This window comes from Notamacropus eugenii, chromosome 3 (assembly GCF_028372415.1).
Source record: "Notamacropus eugenii isolate mMacEug1 chromosome 3, mMacEug1.pri_v2, whole genome shotgun sequence".
NCBI classification, from domain to species: Eukaryota; Metazoa; Chordata; class Mammalia; order Diprotodontia; family Macropodidae; genus Notamacropus; species Notamacropus eugenii.
Genome location: NC_092874.1, coordinates 186,814,587 through 186,837,943, shown reverse-complemented (window position 1 = coordinate 186,837,943; position 23,357 = coordinate 186,814,587). Strand labels below are relative to the sequence as shown.

Below are 23,357 nucleotides of genomic sequence, written 5' to 3'. Positions count from 1 at the left end.
CTGGAGCAGCAGAAGCCACAGAACAACAGAGTGGAGGAGATATCTGTTCCAGAGAGACCTGAAAGACTGGCGCGGGGAGGTCTGTTGTGCACCAGACCTGGAGCAGAGCCTGACCCTGCCTTGGCCATGCGGCACTGAGAGGAGCAGATCCGAGCAGGCTTTAGGGACAGAGTCTCCAGCAGCAGCGTAGGTCCCTCTGCCCACAGGTGCCGAAGGCCAGTGGGAGGGTCTCTTTGGCTGACCAAGAGGGGAATGGGGTGTCCCCTGTAGCTTGGCCCCCTCAGGAGGCAGCTTGGAGGCGGGGGCTGATGGGGGCTCCCAGAGCAGGCAGGAGCTCAGATCCATTGTTGGAGGTCTCCACATAAACCCCCTCAGGGAACTGAGCCCTGTGAGGTGGCCCTGCCCCTACGTGAGCACCAGATCTTAATCTCACACTGAATAGCAGCCCTGCCCCCTCCAAAAGCCCTGAGGCTGGGAAGTAGCATTTGAATCTCAGACCCCAAGCTCTGGTTGGGCAGATCTGGAGGCGAGGTGGGTGTGGAAACGAAACTCAGAAGTCAAATAACTGCCTGGGAAAACTCCCAGAAAAGGGAAAAAAAATAGGACCATAGAAGATTACTTTCTTGGTGAACAGGTGTCTCCTCCCTTCCTTTCTGATGAGGAAGAACAATGATTACCATCAGGGAAAGACATAGAATTGAAGGCTTCTGTATCCCAAACATCCAAAATAAATATTCAGTGGGCTCAGGCCATGGAAGAGCTCAAAAAGGAATTTGAAAATCAAGTAAGAGAGGTGGAGAAAAATTGGGAAAAGAAATGAGAGAGATGAAAAAAAGCATGAAAAGCAGGTCAACACCTTGCTAAAGGAGACCCAAAAAAATGCTGAAGAAAATAACACCTTTGAAAATTGGCTAACTCAATTGGGAAAAGAGGTTCAAAAAGCCAGTGAGGAGAAGAATGCTTTCAAAAGCAGAATTAGCCAAATGGAAAAGGAGATTCAAAAGCTCAGTGAAGAAAATTGTTCTTTCAAAATTAGAATGGAACAGATGGAGGCTAATGACTTTGTGAGAAACCAAGAAATCACAAAACAAAACCAAAAGAATGAAAAAATGGAAGAGAATGTGAAATATCTCATTGGAAAAACAACTGACCTGGAAAATAGATCCAGGAGAGACAATTTAAAAATTATGGGACTACCTGAAAGCCACGATCAAAAAAAAGAGCCTAGACATCATCTTTCATGAAATTATCAAGGAAAACTGCCCTGAGATTCTAGAACCAGAGGGAAAAATAAGTATTCAAGGAATCCACCTTTCACCACCTGAAAGAGATCCTAAAAGAGAAACTCCTAGGAACATTGTGGCCAAATTCCAGAGTTCCCTGGTCAAGGAGAAAATATTGCAAGCAGCTAGAAAGAAACAATTCAAGTACTGTGGAAATACAATCAAGATAACACAAGATCTAGCAGCTTCTGCATTAAGGGATCAAAGGGCGTGGAATAGGATATTCCAGAAGTCAAAGGAACTAGGACTAAAACCAAGAATCACCTACCCAGAAAAACTGAGTAAAATACTTCAGGGAAAAAAATGGTCTTTCAATGAAATAGAGGACTTTCAAGCATTCTTGATGAAAAGATCAGAGCTGAAAAGAAAATTTGACTTTCAAACACAAGAATGAAGAGAAGCATGAAAAGGTAAACAGCAAAGAGAAGTCATAAGGGACTTTACTGAAGTTGAACTGTTTACATTCCTACATGGAAAGACAATATTTGTAACTCTTGAAACTTTTCAGTATCTGGATAGTTCGTGGGATCACATACTGTTGGGATTGGAAGCTCAATTCCGTGTGGACGGTCTCGGGCAGGTAAAAGTGGGACTTCTAAATCTTAGAGTCTTACGAGGCCCTCCATGAACAGTGGGGGTTCGAGAAGGTCAGACTGAGCTAGCTCGGCTAGCTCGGCTATTTCCGCCTCTCCCCTGGAGATACATGATGGGTGGAGTCTCCCTGCCCTCGAGGTCGTCCCAGATTGGAGCACACCTAGTTACCTAACAGCACGGTATTGAGATGCAAACTGTGTGGCTGAAGATTAAGTAGGATTGAGGAAGCCAGAAAGCGCTCTTAGCACGTGTGGAGCCAAAGAGGACAGAGGGCTCCGCTTCTTTTCTTTCTCTCTCCCCTCCCCCTCTCTCCCCGCTTGTACTTCTACTTCCAATCCCTTAAGCTTAGCCTCCTTAGGAAGTCTCCCCCTCTTCCTCCTAAGGAAGACTTCCCCTGCACTTGTAACCCAGACCCTGAAATAAAGCTCAACCCCTGTTCGACTCTGGAACGTCCTTTCTCTCATACGTGCATCCGGCGTGGCCAGCCGAAGACCTCGGAGGTGAGGTAGGAAAGACTCGGGTAGCCCAATACAGGCCTCTAGGTCTGGCAACATACACATGCATGCACACACACACACACACACACACACACACACACAGAGCACAGAGTGAATGGAATAGGATGGGATCATATCTTAAAAAAATGAAATTAAGCAGTGAAAGAGAAATATATTGGGAGGAGAAAGGGAGAAATGGAATGGGGCAAATTATCTCTCATAAAAGAGGCAGGCAAAAGACGTTTTAGTGGAGGGAAAAAGAGGGGAGGTGAGAGGAAAACATGAAGTTTACTCTCATCACATTTGACTAAAGGAAGGAATAAAATGCACACTCATTTTAGTATGAAAACCTATCTTACAATGCAGGAAAGTGGGAGAGAAGGGGATAAGCAGGGTGGGGGGGATGATGGAAGGGAGGGCATGGGGAGGAGGGAGAAATTTGAAGTCAGCACTCTTGGAGAGGGACAGGATCAAAAGAGAGAATAGAAGCAATGGGGGGGGAGGATAGGATGGAGGGAAATATAGTTAGCCTTACACAACACGACTATTATGGAAGTCATCTGCAAAATTACACAGATATGGCCTATATTGAATTGCTTGCCTTCCCAAAGGGAATGGGTGGGGAGGGAGGGATGAAGAGAAGTTGGAACTCAAAGTTTTAGGAACAACTGTCGAGTACTGTTCTTGCTACTAGGAAGTAAGAAATACAGGTAATGGGGTATAGAAAGTTATCCGGCCCTACAGGGCAAAAGAGAAGATGGGGACAAGGGAAGGGAGGGATGATAGAAGAGAGGGCAGATTGGTGATAGGGGCAATCAGAATGCGTGGTGTTTTGGGGTGGGGGAGGGGACAAATGGGGAGAAAATTTGGAACCCAAAGTTTTGTGAAAATGAATGTTAAAAGTTAAATAAATAAATTTTAAAAATAAATAAAAAATAAAAAATCATAATAGGGCAAAGAAATGGAGGATTGAAAGTGGCAGTGAGAATGAAAATGATGAGAAATGTGAGGAAAGGTGTCTAATTAAATGTGGAAGATGATGAAGAAGAGTTGGAAATATTCCCAAAGTTTTAAGCCTTTTGGACCTAGGAGAAGGATAACTCCATCAAATAATAATAATAGGGAAATTGGAATGAAATCTATTTCATGGAGGAAAGGCAAGTCGATCAGATGTGAACGTATAAAGCTAATGATACCAGTAAGACTTTGAGGTGGAAATGTCTGGGATGCAGTTGGAAATACTGGACTAGAAGTCAGACTGGATATATAGCTTTGGGAATTATCCACACAAAAGTGATTATAGCTGAATCCAGAGAAGTAAATGAGACTGTCAAACAAGAAAATGTGAAGAGAATTCCATTTAGCTCAACATGCATTTACTAAATGTCTTCTGTGTGCAAGGCACTGAAAATACAAAGATAAAACTTTTGAGAAAATCCTGCCATCAAGTATCATATTGTACAGGACAACAGAAGGTCAAGGACAAAATCTCAGAAAATACAATACCTGGGGGTAGCGGGGAAAACAGTAAACTGGGCAGAGAAAAATTTCGGTGTCATGGAATCCCACAAAGTAAATAGTTTCAAGGACATGGTGATCAGCAGTGACAAATGCTACCAAAAAAACTGATGAGAATAAGGAGGAAGAAAGAAAAGCCGTTGTATACAATGATTAGAAGTTCACTGGGGAATTTACAAAGGTTTAAATTCAGCATGGACTAATAGTCAGACAGCAAGGGATTATGAAATGCATAGTGGGTGAATGAAAGTATTACATATAGACTGCTCTTTTAAGATGGAATGGAAAGAAAAAGAGGAGCTAGAATGGTAACTGGAGAGAATAACAGGATGGTGAAATTTTCTTTAGGATCCAGGAAAGCTGAGTATGTGTATATACAAAAGGCAAGGGGATGAGAGTGAGAGTAGGTGGATTTTATGGTCTTAGAAAAGAGTTTTGGCCAGTTTGTTCCTCTTTTGTCTTAATGCCAGCTAAAGCCTTTGGGCTTCTGCTCTTTCTGCCAAGATGCCTGAGGAAACGCAGACCCAGGATCAACCAATGGAAGAGAAGGAAGTGTAGACTTTTGTCTTTCAGACAGAAATTGCTCAGTTAATGTCTTTAATCATTAATACATTCTACTCTAATAAAGAGATCTTTCTGAGAGAACTAATTTCAAATTCATCTGATGCCCTGGACAAAATCAGCTATGAGAGTCTGACAGACCCAAGTAAACTATACTCTGGGAAAGAACTGAACATTAGCATCATTCCAAACAAAGATGATAGCACCCTTACCATTGTAGATACTGGTATTGGAATGACCAAAGCCGATCTAATCAACAGTCTTGGTACAATAGCAAAGTTCAGAACCAAAGTTTTTATGGAAGCATTACAGGCTGGAGCAGATATCTCCATGACTAGTCAGTTTGGTGTTGGTTTTTATTTTGCCTATCTGGTTGCTGAGAAGGTGACTGATCACTAAACACAATGACGATGAACAGCATGCCTGGGAGTCTTCAGCAGGAGGGTCATCCACCATTAGGACTGATGTAGGTGAACTTATGGGTCATGGAACAAAGGTAACTTGGCATTTGAAAGAGGACCAAATGGAGTACTTGGAGGAATGAAGAATAAAGGAAATTGTGAAGAAGCATTCTTGATTTATTGGCTATCCAATTACACTTTTTGTGGAAAAAGAACAGGTTAAAGAAATCACTGATGATGAAGCAGAGGAAAAAGAAGAGAAACAGGAGAAGGAAAAAGAAGAAAAAGAGTCTGAGGACAAGCCAGAGATAGAAGATGTTGGCTCTGATGAAAAAGAAAAGAAAGATGGTGACAAGAAGAAAAAGAAAATTAAAGAAAAATATATTGATCAAGAAAAGATTAACAAAACAAAGCCTATTTGGACCAGAAAACCTGATGACATTACTAATGAAGAATACGGTGAATTTTATAAGAACTTGACAAATGACTGGGAAGATCACTTAGCTGTGAAACACTTTTGTGTGAAAGGACAGTTGGAATTCTGACCCCTTCTCTTTGTTCCAAGATGAGCACCCTTTGATTTATTTGGAAATAGAAAGAAAAATAATAACATCAAATTGCATGTGTGCAGTTTTCATCATGGATAACTGCGAAGAGCTTGTTCCTGAATATCTGAATTTCATTAGAGGTGTGGTGGATTCTGAAGATCTTCCTCTAAATATTTCACATGAAATGCTGCAGCAAAGCAAAATTCTGAAAGTGATAAGGAAGAATTTGGTCAAAAAGTACTTGGAATTCTTCACTAAACTGTCTGAGAACAAGGAGAATTACAAAATGTTTTATGAGCAGTTTTCTAAAAACATTAAGCTTGGAATACGTGAAGACTCAGAATTGCTGCAATACTATACTTCTGCTTCTGGTGATGAGATGGTTTCTCTTAAGGACTACTGCAAGAGGATGAAGGAGAACCAGAAGCATATCTATTATATTACTGGTGAAACTAAGGACTGAGTAGTTAATTCAGCTTTTGTTGAGTGTCTTTGGAAGCATGGCTTAGAAGTAATATATATGATTGAACCTATTGATGAGTATTGTGTGCAACAGCTAAAGGAATTTGAGGGCAAGACTTTAGTGTCTGTAACCAAAGAGGGTTTGGAACTCCTGAAAAATGAAGATGAAAAAAAGAAAAAGGAGGGGAAAAAAGGCAAAGTATGAAAATCATTGCAAAATTATGAAAGATATCATAGAGAAGAAAGTTGAAAAGGTGTACTTCCCCATGCTGCATTGTCATGAGCACAAATGGCTGGACAGCAAACATGGAAAGAAAAATGAAGGCTCAGGTGCTAAGAGACAACTCAACAATAGGTTACATGGCAACAAAGAAACACGGAGATAAACCCTGACCATTCCATTATTGAAACACTATGACAAAAGGCAGAGGCTGACAAGAATGATAAATCAGTGAAAGATCTCTGGTCATCTTATTGTATGAAACTGCACTGTTTTCTTCTGCGTTCAGTCTGGAAGATCCCCAGACACATGCCAATCAGATCTACAGGATGATCAAACTTGGTCTTGGAATTGATGAAGATGATTCAAATACTGAAGAAACTAATGCAGCTATCACTGAGGAAATGCCACCTCTTGAAGGGGATAACAATACATTAGGGGTCTAAAAAACATGCCAAAACATGGAACTATAGCATGTTTCCTAGACTAGTCTGAATAAGTCATTTTGTACAAGGTGTTGAGAAAATACTTGATATCTTCATTCCCTCTGATGTATATTTTCAGATATGGTCTCTTTATTTTTGTTAAATCACTTTTTTTAAAAAATGTATTGACATGAATATGCTGTTTAGGATTCTCTTCTCTTCTAAGTATAATCAATACTGTGATACCTTAGACATTCTAGCAAGAACTAGTAATCATTGTAGTTGACTTTGGTTTTATTTTAGGGAGGGAGAAATCATATCCTTAATATATGTCCAAACACTGTAATCTAATGTTAGCTCACTAACACTCCTGTGGTCTGAATACAGTATGCAACAGAAAGCTGAATAATGGAATTACTCCTTGGTCTCTAAAATACACTGCTTTGATGTTGATGTTGATAAAATTGTCTTTCTCTTATGTATTTAAAAGAGTTGCATTCCATTCTATTCCATCCATTTTTGCATGTATAAAGCCGTGAAGTCTAGGATACTAAAAGTGTTAACATCAAAAAAAAAATTTTTTTCCTGAGTCAAGTCAGAAAAGGATGGATGGAAAATACAAAGAGATTTTGAAGTGAACAGAGGGAACTGAAGACCTGCTAAATGGCTTGCTTAGTCAGTAAGATCTTATTTGCACACATGGGGCAGATCATCTTTTCAATAAGACTAGACCATAGGTGTAGAAGAATTAGAGCTGAAAGGGATCAATCATTTGGATAAACCCCCTCAATTATGTCAACTCATATTTCTACAACGCTTCAAGATTTCCAAAACATGTTCATTACAACAATCCTTAAGGGAGGTAGGGAAGTATTATTACCCTCATTTTAATAATGAGAATATTGATACTCAGAGAAATTGTTACTTCTTCATATTAACACAAATGATAAGTATTCATTGAAGTATTTAATGAAATAGCAGTAATAACTTTCATAAGGTAAATCAAAAAATAGATATTTGTGAAGCACATAATGCACTCAGCTTTGGCCTAAGTATTGTGAAAAGATATAAAAGATAGAACCTTTCAGGAGCAAATTCAGGCTGGCTATACAGATTGTGGAGTCATCCACAGAGATAGTAGCTGCGGTCATCAGAATAGCTCACCAAGAGAGAACATAGAAAGATAATTAATCCTTGTTCACAAATAATAGTTCATAGTTTACTCAGGAAAGAAGACTAATGAAAATGAAACCATCAAAACGCTAAATTATATGGGGAAATGTAAAGATTCTAGGAGTTCAAAGAAGAGGGAGAATCAAAGAATTTCATATTCTATTGTGATACCATTGGTCCACTTTGAAAACAACAACAGTATTGATGGACAGGGAAAAGCAGTTAGGCTTGTTCTGATTGGTCCCAAAGGGTGCAGAAAGGGAAATGCTTGGAAGTGTGTTGGAAAGGGCGACATTTTGGCTCCACCTAAGAAAAACTCAATAGTTGTTTAGGTTATTTTTTTCAAGTTCAAAATGGACTGAGGAGATCATTTTTCCATCATTCAAGATATTTCAAAGAAGACCATATGACTACATATCATGGTTGCTGTGGATGGTCCCTGAGACCCTTTCCAAATCTGAGATTCTAAGATTTTATATTCATAGGACAATGAAGAAACTGGCCTGAAAACAGTGGAGGGCAGATATGATAGTAGTTCAAGATATGGATCTCTAGGTAAAGCCAAACGACTGGGGGCCTTGAAAGGCAAGCAGGGGAGTTTGCATTGGGAACTTCAGCAGGAAGTTAGGATTTGGAGAAGATAAATGACAGGATAAAAAAAGGTTAAAGGAAAATTAATCTGACTGTGGTATGCAGGACAGAGGCTGTTTAAGTTATTCAGATGTGAGAAAATAAGACTCTAGATAAGGCTGGTAGCAGTGGAAATGTAGAGAAATGAACATATTTGAAAGAAATATTAGGTAAGATTTAGTCACTGAAAAAAATAGGGAGATAAAAGGAAGAGCTATGAAAAAAGACATTAATCTTTGAAGCCAAGGAAGTTAGATTTGGGAAAGGAGTGGACTGAGGTTTAGGAAAGAATAAAGTGGATCTGGTAAATGTGAGGCACCTCAGGAAGCTGTGCTTAGCTTTGTGCTATTTAACACTTTTATGTAAAATGAGTAGAGAAAGGCATAGATGCATTTACCAAATCTTTAGATGACACAAAGGTAGACATGTTTGCTAAATGATAGGAAGGATACAACATGCTCTCCACATGCTAGAACAAAGAGCTAAATCTAATGGTAAGAAACTTAATAACGATAATTTTTGCACTTTGACTTAGACAACCAACTTCATGAGTAAAATGTGGAGGCAAGTGTTTCTTCTAAAAAAAAGACTTGGGAGTCAAAGAAGATCACAAAATCTACGTGACACAAAGAGTGTGGTGTGGCAGCCACAAAAGGCAAGGAAATCTTGGGTTACACTGAAAAGGTCTATTTTCCAGACCAATGGAGGTAGTAGTCTTCCTGCACTCTGACCTGTCAAATGATATTTGGAGTATGGTTTTCACTTTGAGAACCACATTTTAGAAAGGGTATGCAGGAAGGAATGTGGGGAGAATCTATAAGATAATTTCCTACTCAGTCTGATTAAAGACAGTGAAAATATTTAAGCCAAAGAAAATAAGATTTTGGAAAGAGATGACAGAAGACTTCAAACATTTGAATGGTTATCATATGAAAAAGGAGTTATATTTCTTCTGCGAAGTCCTAGAAGGCAGAATCAGGAGCAAAGGATGGAAGTTGCAGAGAGGCAGTCTTGGGCTGAATGTTAAGAAAAAAAATCTAATAATTAAAACTGCCTGAAAAGGAAATATACTGCCTCAGGAGATTTTTTACTTCTCCCTCATGGGATGTTCTCAAACCAGAGGGTCTCTGGTGATGTATGCTGTACAGGGGAATCTTGTTCAGTTACAAGTTGAAGCAAGTTTGAATTTCTCATAGAGCTCTGAAATTCCATGATTCTGTTACTGAGGGGGAGAAATAAATTTAATTCCATTTTGAACACCTTGAATTTTGAAGATAACATAATAAACATATGAAAATATCTTAAAACAGCCTATGATGAAAATAACTCATTCATCCCTTTCTCTCTAGTCATGTGGACTCTACCCTAGTTCAGCTCCTCATTATCTCCACCCTGGACTATAATAGTCAACCAATAATTGGCCTCCCTGATCCCAGTGTCTACTCCTCTTGATTCCATCTGCCACATAATTACCAAATGAATATTCCTAAAATGTAGATCAGACTACATCATTTGCCTATTTAAAACCCTTAATAACTTCTTATTGCCACAAAGATAGTCTAGAAATTCCTCAGCCTAGTGTTCCAAGCCATTCACAGTCAGACTCCCACTTATTTATAATTTTCCTCATTCCATTAGGACACTCAGTTCATCTATTTGTTGCCTAAACTTTGGGCATCTGCGTCTAGACATTTGAACTCATGGATTTTATTATTGGCACCTTTCATATTTGTCTCCTATGAACTTTTCTGGTCTTTGTCTAAAATAGTATTCTTTTTTTCTTTGTAGTTACTTACGTTAGGATTCTTAAATTGTGTGTGTCTGCGTGTTTATGAGTCTAATGGACCCTTTTGACAGTCTGAACAAAAGTAGAATAGACTTTTATAAGAGGGGGATGGGTTCTCCTTCTTTATGTTCTTCCAGCTGAGGCCAGATGGCTCCTTTTTTGAGAATATTATGGTGGACATTCCTTTCATGTATGGGTTGGACTATATGGCCACCAAGATCCCTTCCAACTCTCAAGTTCTGTGATTTTATGTTTTATATGTCATAATATAAACAGTTGAAATAAAAATTGTTATCATAGATGAGACAGGACTTTTTCTCATGTCACATGTAATAAATTGTGGTTTATGTATCAGTAATTTTTTAATTACAAGCAAAAGAACTTATTCTTTCTTGCTTTTTATTCTACTTCTTTGAATCAATGGAGCTTTTCTAATGAATCCAGTCTGCTAATGAATTTGGGTCAGCCCTACTAAAATCAATGAAACATTTCTGTCAAATCAGTATTCACTGGAAATGCTCCATTGATTTCAGCATGATACTTAATATTCTTAATACAATCAAGAAACAATTATTTAATATCCACAGCCAAACAGAAAAGGTAATAAATGGTGACATCTCAGATTCACAAAATATGGAAATTAAACATCTACAATATGATCTGGTCGGAATTGGGATAGATGATGATTTCTGCAGTCTCTTCTCTAAAATTCTATGATTCCCTCATAGTCAGTATCATTCCTTGTAACACTTGCCAGAAACTTTGGCAATAACGATTCATTGGTGGTACTCATAAAACAAATAGTTACATGAGACAATCAAAATTGAATCAAATCAATAAACATTTTTAAGAGCCTACTCTGTGCCAGGCACTGTGCTAAGGGCAAATCGCATAACATAGGAAATAGATTAAAGACATAAAGAAACTTGACAGCCAGAAAAATGGTCTGGCAGAGAATTATCCTCAGAGAGGCTAAGGCTTAGTCATAGGGTTTCTAACAAGGAGAGAGAATAGCAGAGGCTGCTGGTGACTTGACTGACCAACTCTGCCAATATAGGATATATCAGTCAGTGGATAAAGGTGGGTGGAAAACTATTTCTGGTCTTGAGAGCAAACTAAGTTCACCAGGACATCAAGGAACTTTGAGTTTAAACTACTTTGTATGTTTGCATTACTCCTTAGAAGTTTTATTACTTTGGTCAGATACATAAGGGGCATGTCCTGAATGTCAAATGTGTACTTTGGAGGAGTAAGCTCCAGAATTCTGCTGATCCTGACAACATGGGCCTTCAGAAGTGATGGAGTATATGTTCAGGCAGTGTCATTTGTTATGAAAGTCAAGTCAAGCAATCAAGCAAGCATTTATTGACCTGTCTATATCTATTGACCATACTATGCATCAGGCAGTATGCTAAGTTCTAAGGATAAAAACAAAAATAGAAAACAGTCCCTGTTCTCAAAGAATTCAGAATTAAACAGAAGGAAATAAACATGTAAAGAACTATTTACAAACAAGATATGGGTAAAATAAATTGGAGATAATCAACAAAGGGAAGACACTAAAATTAATGAGGAATTTGAAAGACTTCTTGTAGGAGGTGGGCAAAGGAAAGCATCAGTAATGAGAAATGATTGATGTTAGACATCTTGAACTTCATGTACAAAACTGAATTTCCCCCTTCTTCCTCACTAGCCTGTTACTGCTGAGGGCATCCTCCTAGCCTCCCAAGGCTTACAACCTAGGTGTCAATCTCAACTCCTCACTCTCTCTCACCTCCCTTACCCAATCTATTGCCACATCATGCCATTTCTATCTTCCCAGCATTTCTTATATATGTCCTGTTCTCTGCTCTGACACCGTCACCTACTTAGTACAGGTCCTTATCACCTCACACCTGGGCTATTGCAGTAGCCTGTTGGTTGGTCTTTCTGCCTTAAGTCTCTGTATGCAAGTCCATTTTCCACACAACTATCAAAAGATCTTCCTAAAGCTCAGGCCTAACCACCTCCTCTCTCTCTCTCTCTCTCTCTCTCTCTCTCTCTCTCTCTCTCTCTCTCTCTCTGTCACACACACACACAGACACACACACAGACACACAGACACACACAGACACTAAAATTCCAGTGGCTCCTTATTACCTCAAATAAAAAATCCTCTGCTTAGCTTTTAAATATCTTCACAACCATTTCCTACCTTTCTGCAAAAAACTGCATATGCATTATTTCACTTGATTCTCCCTCACAATCCTGTGAGGTAAGGCCTATAGGTATTATTATGTCCATTTTATACACCATGTAACAGTTTTGGAGGGATTACATGACTTTTCCATGATGACACAACCACAAAGGGTCACAGGAAGGGTTAAGCCTCGGTTTTCTCATAACTCCAGGTCCAATGTTCTTTACTGCCAAAGTAATTGAAGAGCTTAAATAGATTCATATGGAATTACATGAAAATGTTGTTTCTACTATGCCATACTTTCACTTGTATGGTAAGTACATTCATTTAGCTGAAACAGAAGGAGTATGTGTGTATGTGTGTGTGTGTGTGTGTGTGTGTGTGTGTATACAGAAAATGAAAAAGAAGTATTTTACAGAGATGTAAGTGATTATTAAGTGGAAGGCATTGAAGTCTAGGTTTGAAATTGATAGAATAATATGTCAGTGTCATTACAGACATTTGAAGCAAAGTGGAGAAAAATGGTCTTTGAGAAAGAAATTTCAGCACTTGCATCTAGGATGAATTGAAACAGAGAGAAAGCATTAAAAAAAAGAAACTACCCTGGAGAGACAACAGTGGTGGCCACCTCTGGATTAAGAAGGAAGGAGTGAACCCAGAAGACATCATGAAAGGCAATTCTTCGCTATTTGACAATGGTTTGAATGTGGGAGGCAAATAACACAAAGGAAGCAAAAATAATTTCTAAGTTTTGAGTTAGGAGAGTATGAATATGTATCATATTTATTCCTTGGTACATAACAGAGAGAGGGAGAAGTTTAGTAACTGCTTATGATGTGCTACCACTGTGCTAAACGCTGAGGAGAAAAGTATAAGCAAACAAGAAAATTCCTACCCTCAAGGAGCTTGCATTCTAAAAGGAGAAGACGAAATCCAAAAGGGACATAGAAAGCAGGAGGAGGGAAATGAGCATAGCTGAGGCCCCTCATGAAATGATGGTCCAAGCTAGAAACTTGCCAATCAGGAGAGCTGATCTCGGAGAAGAAATATCTCCAGGATAAGAAGGTACCTACTGAGAAAGTAGAGAAGTACTAAGAATGAATGGAGCTAGGAGTGAATTAAGAATGTCTGTAGCCTCCTATGAAGTGGTTCAGGTTAAAAATTCACTAATCAGGAGAGTAGACCCACCTCAAGAGGACATACAACATCAAGGGGAAAAGTCAATAAAGAAAAGATATTTTTAAAGGAAAATAAGAGAGATACCTGAAATGATCATGTTGCCCCTCAGAACTGATGACTAAATTAGTGGCTGGTTTTGAGTCAGACAGTATCTCATGTTGCTACAAAAGGGTTAAAAACACGTGATGAGGAGGCATTTTACATTACTCTACTTTGGCAATTAATAAATGGTTTGGGCTTGTCATTATTTTGGAAAAAGCATTCCTAAGGATCAATTAATCAGGAAGATAGCAAAGTAGTTGTTTTCCACATACTCCCCAAACCCTCATCAACATCAAAACAAGAATATGACAAATTCATAGTAATTAAATCTATATCAAAAAGAAACTGAAATCCCTTTATTCAAAATAAAGCCTTCTGAAATAACAGCAAAGAACTAAACTACCTAAAAATTCTACTCACTCTAACCACCCACTAGGTAAAAGCAATGTAAGCCTTTTGCATCAAATTCTAGCTATAATGGTCTTTATCTTTGTCCCTTCATAGCAGTGATTCAATTACAATTCACAGCCCATTAGAGACTGAAAGTGTTGATTTCATGTAGCAGCTTGAAAGAAAGTGGGTACAAAACCTGTAATGGTGACATGTACCTATAATCCTAGCTAAGAGGGAGACACGCTGGCTGATCTGTGGAGCAGTGGACTATACCGATTAGAATTTCTCACTAAATTCTGCATTAAAATGGAGAGTCTCTGGTACAGTGAATGTGGGAAGACACTGGGTTGCCTAAAGAAAGGTGAATCAGCCCAGATCTGAAATGGAGAAAGGCAAAACTCCTTTGCAGATCAATAATGGGGTTGGGCATGAATAGACCCTGCACTTCCAGCCCGGGTAAGATAGGAAGCAGTCTACTTTTTTTAACGTTTTAATTGAGAAGGAAGTGAAAGACGTGGCAATACAGAGCAGATCAGAGAGGAAGAAACTTCAATCTTCAAGGGACATGAACATAGAAACCTAGCTTCAATCAGTCTTCTCCTGGTAGAGTTTACACAGGGCAGGGAGCTAACTGGATTTCTATATCTTATGATGGAGAAAAATGAGTCCGTCTAGCTTCTGGGATCTATACCGGAGAAAACATGCATAATGACTATTGAAGATAGAGAGCCTGGACTATAGAAGGGCAGGCTTACATTAACTATCAAGAAGAAAAGAAAAAGACTGAAAGACAAGAAAGTCAAGAGAGAAAAACTTGATATCAGCTGAAGTTCCAACAGTGAGACAGAAATAAAGAAAAGGAAGGAATGAATGGAGGGAAAAATGAATTTCAAATGAGGTGACAACACAATGCCTAAGTATTATACTTTTTAAAAAGTGAAACCAAAAGCCCCAACAAAAAAGAAAGAAAACAGGAAGTTCTTTGGCTTCCTCAGGGATCTTACAATAGAAATTTCCAGTGTATTTCAAACAGAAATAAAACCCTTGAAGAAAGATCTTAGAATGATAAATATATCAGAACTCTCAAATAAAAAAAAAAGACAAACAAAAAAAAACTTTTAGGACATATGATTGAGAATTTTTCTAAAGTTAGTAGAAACTCAAAAAAAAAAAGAAAATGACAAATTTGGACATCAGAAATAGAAAAGTGGAGGAGTCAAGATGGTGAAGTAGAAAGATACACATATGCTAGCTCTGAACCCACAGCCCATAAAATACCTGTAAAGAAGAACTCCCAACAAATTCTGGAGCAGCAGAAGCCACAGAACAACAGAGTGGAGGAGATTTCTGTTCCAGAGAGACCTGAAAAACCCACAGGAAAGGTCCGTCGCACACCGGACCCGGAGTAGAGCCCAGCCCTGCCTTGGCCGAGCGGCACTGAGAGGAGCAGATCTGAGCAGGCTTCAGGGACAGAATCTCCAGCAGCCACGCAGGTCCTTCTACCCACGGGCGCCAAAGGTAAGTGAGAGGGTCTTTCTGGCTCGCTGAGAGGGGAGCAGGGTGTCTCCATAACCCAGGCCCCCTCAAGAGGCAGCAGTGGAAAGTGCAGCAAACAGGGGTTCCCAAAGCAGGCAGGAGCTCGGATCCATTGTTGAAGGTCTCCACATAAACCCCCTCAGGGAACTGAGCTCTGTGAGGTGGCCCTGCCCCCACCTGAGCACCTGAACTTAATCTCACACTGAATAGCAGCCCCGCCCCCACCCAAAGCCCTGAGGCTGAGAAGTAGCATTTGAATCTCAGACCCCAAGTGCTGGCTGGGCAGATCTGGAGGTGAAGTGGGTGTGAAGAAGACAAGTAACTGGCTGGGAAAATGCCCAGAAAAGGGAAAAAAAATAAGACCATAGAAGGTTACTTTCTTGGTGAACAGATATTTCCTCCCATTCTTTCAGATGAGGAAGAACAATGCTTACCATCAGGGAAAGACATAAAAGTCAAGGCTTCTGTATCCCAAATATCCAAAATAAATATTCAATGGGCTCAGGCCATGGAAGAGCTCAGAAAGGATTTTGAAAATCATGTTAGAGGGGCAGAGGAAAAACTGGGAAGAGAAATGAGAGAGATGCAAAAAAAAACCATGAAAAGCAGGTCAATACCTTGCTAAAGGAGACCCCAAAAAATGCTGAAGAAAATAACACCTTGAAAAATAGGCTAACTCAATTGGCAAAAGAGGTTCAAAAAGCCATTGAGGAGAAGAATGCTTTAAACAGCAGAATTAGCCAAATGGAAAAGGAGGTCCAAAAGCTCACTGAAGAAAACAGTTCTTTCAAAATTAGAATGGAACAGATGGAGGCTAATGACTTTATGAGAAACCAAGAAATCACAAAACAAAACCAAAAGAATGAAAAAATGGAAGAGAATGTGAAATATCTCATTGGAAAAACAACTGACCTGGAAAATAGATCCAGGAGAGACAATTTAAAAATTATGGGACTATCTGAAAGCCATGATCAAAAAAAGAGCCTAGACATCATCTTTCATGAAATGATCAAGGAAAACTGCCCTGAGATTCTAGAACCAGAGGGCAAAATAAGTATTCAAGGAATCCACAGATCACCACCTGAAAGAGATCCTAAAAGAGAAACTCCTAGGAACATTATGGCCAAATTCCAGAGTTCCCTGGTCAAGGAGAAAATATTGCAAGCAGCTAGAAAGAAACAATTCAAGTACTGTGGAAATACAATCAGAATAACCCAAGATCTAGCAGCTTCTACATTAAGGGATCGAAAGGTGTGGAATAGGATATTCCAGAAGTCAAAGGAACTAGGACTAAAACCAAGAATCACCTACCCAGAAAAACTGAGTACAATACTTCAAGGGGAAAAATGGTCTTTCAATGAAATAGAGGACTTTCAAGCATTCTTGATGAAAAGACCAGAGCTGAAAAGAAAATTTCACTTTCAAACACAAGAATGAAGAGAAGCATGAAAAGGTAAACAGCAAAGAGAAGTCATAAGGGACTTTACTGAAGCTGAACTGTTTACATTCCTACATGGAAAGACAATATTTGTAACTCTTGAAACTTTTCAGTATCCGGGTAGTTGGTGGGATCACATACACATGCATGCACACACACACGCACACACACAGAGAGAGAGACAGAGAGCACAGAGTGAATGGAATAGGATGGGATCATATCTTAAAAAAATGAAATCAAGCAGTGAGAGAGAAAGATATTGGGAGGAGAAAGGGAGAAATGGAATGGGGCAAATTATCTCTCATAAAAGAGGCAGGCAAAAGACTTTTTAGTGGAGGGAAAAAGAGGGGAGGTGAGAGGAAAACATGAAGTTTACTCTCATCACATTTGACTAAAGGAAGGAATAAAATGCACACTCATTTTGGTATGAAAACCTATCTTACAATACAGGAAAGTGGAGGAGAAGGGGATAAGCAGGGTGGGGGGGATGATGGAAGGGAGGGCAATGGGAGGAGGGAGCAATTTGAAGTCAACACTCCTGGGGAGGGACAGGACCAAAAGACAGAATAGAAGCAATGGGGGGCAGAATACGATGGAGGGAAATATTGTTAGTCTTACACAACATGACTATTATGGAAGTCATTTGCAAAACTACACTGATATGGCCTATATTGAATTGCTTGCTTTCCCAAAGGGAATGGGTGGGAAGGGAGGGATGAAGAGAAGTTGGAACTCAAAGTTTTAGGAACAACTGTCAAGTACTGTTCTCGCTACTAGGAAATAAGAAATACAGGTAATGGGGTATAGAAAGTTATCTTGCCCTACAGGACAAAAGAGAAGATGGGGATAAGGGAAGGGAGGGATGTTAGAAGAGACGGCAGATTGGTGATAGTGGTGATTAGAATGCTTGGCGTTTTGGGGTGGGGGGAGGGGAGGAACGGGGAGAAAATTTGGAACCCAAAATTTTGTGGAAATGAATGTTAAAAGTTAAATAAATTAATTTAAAAAAAAAGAAATAGGAAAGTGGAAGAAAAAAAACAAATTTAAAAACACATAGAGTGTGTTTTCTGGGGCAAAGAATTTTATGCAAAGCAACTGAACTTAAGAAACAATGTGGTATTCTGGGTTTGTAGAGGGACGTTTAAGTCCTACCTGGGCCAATCACTTAACCTCCCTGGGTCTCAATTTTCCCATTTGTAAAATGAGAGGGTTTGACTAGATGACCACTTGTTGTGGGCCAACGCTGAACAAGTGGACCCAGGTTTGACTGGACTGGACAGATATATGGAATGAAATGAGATATAGTTCATCCAAGAGTTAACAGCAATAGACTTGACTAATTATAGCAAGGGAAGGATATTCATAGAAGGTAAAAAATCTTCACCAAGGATACAAGTTTGATTCGTCTGAGCACACCTTTCCCTAGTCATAGGTTGGCCACATTGTTGGTGTACAGACATCTGAGGAAAGAAATAGAACTCATTGCACTCTGAATACAAACTCCATTTGGAATACAAACTCCTAGGAACTAAACCAATGACCAGAGTCTTAGTCTCCTGAGACAATTAAATACTGAGGCAATTCCAGTACCTTTCAAAAGAAAAAAATCTAGCTTAGCTTGCATGAGATAAGTCTTTAGGAAAAGCTAGTTCAGCTTATCACTGGCTCTTGAAGTAAAGATTTCTGCTACTGTTTAATCCTTCTGATGCCACCTTTTGAATATCAATAAATTTGTTTGGGACCTTTTGCTATAAGAAAATTCTTCCTCTAAAAAGCATTCTCTCAGTATTTTCATACATTCTAACTCAAAGTTCCTCCATTTCTATAACAATCAATAATTTAGGACTATCAGATTGGTCGCAAATATCAAAACCCAAGTTCTGTTTTCACGTCTCAAAGCTTGTTTGGCAGACACTCAACTACATCACCATAACAACACAGAGCTATAAAAAAGAATTTTAAGATATCTTGAAAAAATTCTATTTCCAGAAGTGCAACAAACATTTATAGAATGAAGAGTGTTACTTTCCACAACAGCAGTGAACAAATTTTGGATTTTGAAATCTGTTGGGAACATACCAAAAGCAGACATGGACAATTAATTGTTCAAGGATCATCTAGAGACATAATTCCTGCCTTGGGTTTCCACTAATACTGACTAGCCCATCATATTTTTCATGACTCAGGTTCAGGGTTCATCTTCTTCAAAAAGCCCTCCTCATGCTCAAATCATTCTTTTACTCAACAATCCTTCAGCATTTACAAATATAGTTTCAACAGCACTGGCATGCGGTTTGTCAGAGCCATGGAAATTGAGGCAATGGAGTACAGTAGAAATCACCACAGATTTGGAAGGTCCGGGGATCCAGTGCTAAATCTGCCACTTTCTACCTATTTGGCCTTGTACAGGTCACTTAGCCTTTTTGTGTCTTAGTTTTCTTCTCTTTATTATACAAAGGAATTGGGCTAAATCAGCGGTGTCCAACTCAAGTAGAAATAGGGGCTACTCAACCGTACATAAGGATCCCTACTGGTACCTATTGACTTAAAAACTACCTATTAACATTATCTATGTTTTATTGCACTTTTATTTATTTTGTTAAATATTTTCTAATTATATTTTAATCTGGTATCAGTCACATTCAGAGTATTATAGGTCACTGAGCTAAATTATTTTTAAGGTTCCTTTCAGTTATAAATCTTATATAAATTGAAAGTTTTGTGTCTCAGTGACCCCACTGTTCCCAGTCCTGCTTGTGTTGGGGGAGACATCACCCAATCTGCAGCTTTTATACTACCTGTTCTTCATCCCATAACAAGTCACCCTTACCTGTTAGTTAGCATATACTGGACATTGGGGAGGAGCTCAAATACAATGGCCCATCCCTTTCTGCTAATGCAGACCTATCATAATTGTCTCTGTCTTCTTATAAAAGTTATCAATACAACCTGACTATATCTTTAATCTCTTTTCTCTAGAGATCAGCCTGTCAACATGTTTCTACTTTTACACATTTTTAATAAACTTTTAATTCTCTTTTTCCTGAGTTTTGTCTCATTAATCAGGGTAAAAACCCAAACAAAAAAAAAATTCCTCTTAACAGTACCTAAAATTCCGAGTATTAAGTTGATCAGCAACGGTAAGGATGGTCAACTGAGATGGGTACTGTTGCTACTGTCAGGAAAGGTCTGGTGGTTTTATGTGTGGGCTGGGAAAGGGGACTGACAAGGCGGAAGGACTATTCAGATCCAGAGAAGAAAAATAGAGTCAAATAAAATAGATAAGTCACTCACATCCTTCATTTAAGGAGAGGGTGAAGTGTAGTCACACACAGCTACAGGTCTTCATCATGACCCTCTCTACCCTTGCAGAGTACCTTTTCTCCTACCCCCTCACTTTATCACCTTTCACACACACACATGCATACACACACCCCTAGCTTTTCAGATTCTTTTTATGTGTTGTTTTCCCTATTGGATTGTGAGTTCTTTGAAATTGTCTTTTGCCTTTCTTCATATCCACAGCACTATCTCAACCAGAAATAGCTCAGTGTTTGGGAGGTTCTGGAGAAAGTGTGGGAGAGAAGAGATAGTAGGCTGCCTAACAAACTAAAGAACTACAGAGCTGTTGCGCTAACCTCATTGATGTATGCCTGTGAAACCTGTACAGTATACCAACACCATGCCAGGAAGCTGAATCGATTCCATTTGAATTCTCTAGGAACATTCTGAAGATCACCTGGCAGGATAGGTACTGGACCCTGAAGTCCTTTCTCGAGCTGAACTGCCAAGTGTTGTAACTCTACTGCAGAGAGCACAACTCTCATGCACTGGTCACATTGTTTAAATGCCAAACATATGTTTGCCCAAAAGACTATTTTATGGAGAGCTCATGCAAGGCAGGAGCTCACATGGTGGTCAGAAGAATCAATGCAAGGACACTCTCAAGGTCTCTCTGAAGAACTTTAGAATCAATTGTGAGACATGAGAGACACTGGCAAGGGACTGCCCGGCATGATATTACAAATCAAAGAAGGTGCTGTGCTTTTTGAGCAAAGCAGAATTGCAATAGCTCAAAAGAAACATGAGATGTGCAAATTTAGAAACATCTCCATTCCAAATGTTCGTGTGAACTCTTTGTTCCTCCCCTGTGCTATAGCCTTTCTAGCTCATAGAGTTCTGATCAGCCACAGTGGGCACACTGTACCTTGACTCCAAAGTATGATGTCACTTTGATCCTCTCAGAGAACAAAGGACAACAACCAGCTTAGCACAGTGCCTGGCACATAGTAGGGGCTGCATAAATGTTTATAGATTAACTGACTGGCTCAAAAAGAATTTACAAAATACATATAAAACCTTAAGGCACTAGCAGCTGTGGGGATCAAGAAAGGCTTCCTGCAGAAGGTGATCTTAAAGCTAAGTCTTCAAGGAAGCCAGGATTTCTAAGAGGCAGAGATAATGAGGGAGAGCATTCCAGGCAAGGAAGACTGTGAAAAACAGCAAGTAAACCAGAATAGGTGAACTGGAGATTGAAGAGAGGAGTTATATGTAAAAAGACTAGAAAGGTAGAAAGGAATTAAGATTTGATTCTATAAGTAACAGGGAGTTACTAGAGATTATTGAGTAGGGAGGGAGGTTTCACTGTCAGTCCTTCATTTTAGGGAAATCACTTTGGCAGCTGCATAGAAGATAGATTGCAGGGGTAGAGACACAAGAAGCAGGGAGACCAGTTAAGAGGTCATTATCTCATTTATGGTCTCCGTCACAAAGGAGATAATATACAATCAAATTTATCAAGAAGATTACTTGTATTTGAAGACCACCTGTCCAAAAATAGTCATTTTTCTGTGGAATCCCAGACATCTTTTTCAACAGGTTTAATTAACTGCAAGTGCTTTGACTTTTTTATAGGAAAGCTTAGAGAAACTTGATTATCAGCCCTGCTGTGACTTCCTGGTTTCCTAATCTTAGTTCAGTAACCACTGAAACTTAAATCCCTGGCTTAGTTAACTGGGACCCTTTACAGAACTCGCCAGATTCCAGTTCCCATTTGATTAGTACTGCCCTCTTACTACCCTTGTCAAGATCTTTCTTCTTTTTTGTCTTCCATACTACATCCTTAGTAGGGAGTCATTACTATAGCCCTTAACCAACCCTTTAGAGTTAAAGAGATGATTTTGTTGAAAATGGAGGAATCTCGAGGTGTAAGTTACAAGTAGGCTAATCTACAGGGCCATATTATAAAGTGATATACAGCATTACTGGATTGCAGAATGGGTACAGTGTGTGTAGGGAAATAAGAAAATTGGAAAGATAGAAAGGGACCAGTTGGTGAAGCACCTTAAATGCAAACAGTAGGCTTTATATTTGATTTGGGACAAAATATGGAGCCAATGAAGTTTCTCAAACAGAGAAGTTCAATGATCAGACTTACATTTTAGGAAAATCATTTCAGCAGTCATATGGAGAATAACCTAGAGAGAGGACAAACTTGAGGGAGGGAGACCAATGGCCAGTAATCCAGTAATTTCAGTAATCCAGAATGAAGGGGTAAGTACCTGAACTAGGAGGGAGCTACCTGAGTGGAGAGAAGAAACCATAAGAGATGTTGTGAAGGTACTGCCATATGCAAAGGAATTCAATAAATACTTTAAAATGATAAATAATAATAATAAATATGAAAAAGAAATAAGTAAAATAAATTCCATGAATAGATGGATGAATGTAGGTGGATGGATGACTAGATCGTTGTCATTCAGTTGTTCAGTCATTGTCCAACTCTTTGTAACCCCTTGAATCAGAACACACCAATGCTGCCTATAGGGTGTTCTTAGCAAAGATACTGGAGTGGTTTGCCATTTCCTTTTCCAGCATTGTTGTCAGCATTCTTCACCATGACCTATTCATCTTGGGTAGCCCAGCATTGAGTTACACAAGCTTCTTGGCCGTGACAATGATTCAGGGAGGGGGATGACCAGATAGATAATCTCAAATGAGTATTACAAAAAGTATCTACAGGGAGAGAGTAAAGCTTTTCACTGTCCAAAATATAGCACCAAAACAATGTACTTTGCTGCTGAATGACATACACAATAAAGGTGAGAATGTGGGCTAGGTGGGTGGAGAGAAATGAGTTTGCTTCATTAGCTTACCTTTGGTTATGGTTCAAATTCACTGGCATACTAAATCAGGAAGAGTCATGGGATCTAATTCTAAATTAAATAGTTTTCTCTAACAAAGGGCCAAGGACTCTAGATAGATCATAGGGATGGAGAAATGTAAAGATGTCAAAAGAAATAATCTTCATCTTGGTGCACTATACCTGACTTTTATTATGAGGCACCTAGGTAATGAGATGAATAGAGTACTAGACTCGGATTCTGAAAGGTCTGAGTTCAAATCCAGCCTAGACATTTATTACCTCTGTAACCCTGGGTAAGTCATTTAATCAGTCTGCTTCAGTTTCTTCATCTGTTAAATGATATCCCC

General features: G+C 39.1%; 1 pseudogene; it reads left to right on the top strand.

Annotated features, from left to right (window-relative positions):
• Window positions 1-4,295: 4,295 nt before the first annotated feature.
• LOC140531320 (heat shock protein HSP 90-alpha pseudogene) lies at window positions 4,296-6,615 on the top strand (annotated as a pseudogene).
• The last annotated feature ends 16,742 nt before the right edge of the window (window positions 6,616-23,357 follow it).